This window comes from Meleagris gallopavo, chromosome 18, assembly GCF_000146605.3.
Source record: "Meleagris gallopavo isolate NT-WF06-2002-E0010 breed Aviagen turkey brand Nicholas breeding stock chromosome 18, Turkey_5.1, whole genome shotgun sequence".
Lineage (NCBI taxonomy): Eukaryota > Metazoa > Chordata > Aves > Galliformes > Phasianidae > Meleagris > Meleagris gallopavo.
The window spans coordinates 211901-212329 of NC_015028.2; the positions used below are offsets into that span (position 1 = coordinate 211901).

Here is a 429-nt window from a genome sequence, read left to right on the forward strand (position 1 = left end):
AGGGAAAGGGAAAAAGGAAAAGAGGGGAGGAAAAGGGGGAAGGGAAAGAGAAGGGAATGGAGGAAGGAGAAAGGGGAGAGGAAAAAGGGGAAAAGAGGAAGGAGAAGGGAGGAAGGAAAAAGGGAGAAGGAAAAGGGGAGAGGAAGAAAGGAAGGGAAGGAGAAAGGAACGAAGGAAGGATAAGGGGAGGAAAAGAAAAAGGGAAGAGGAGAAGGAAAAGGGGAAGAGAGGAAGGAAAAGGGGAGAGGAAAAAGGGGAAAACATAAATACAAATGACACCTTTGGAGCAGTAGGCAGGGACTGTACTGAGAGCTCACTGAATGATGGGGAGAACAAAACACCGCAGGGCACAGTAGAGAAGATTTGAGTAAATCCTTCAATAACAAACAATATTTTAATGTTTTGGGTTTGGTTTTTTTTTTCCTTTTT

The 429-nt window shown here is 44.1% G+C and overlaps 1 protein-coding gene across 4 annotated transcripts in view; it reads left to right on the forward strand.

The window, feature by feature from the left end:
* The window catches only part of TRIM7 (tripartite motif containing 7), an 11837-nt gene that overhangs the window by 7642 nt on the left and 3766 nt on the right, over positions 1–429 (forward strand). The gene's annotated exons all lie outside the window — the stretch shown is intronic.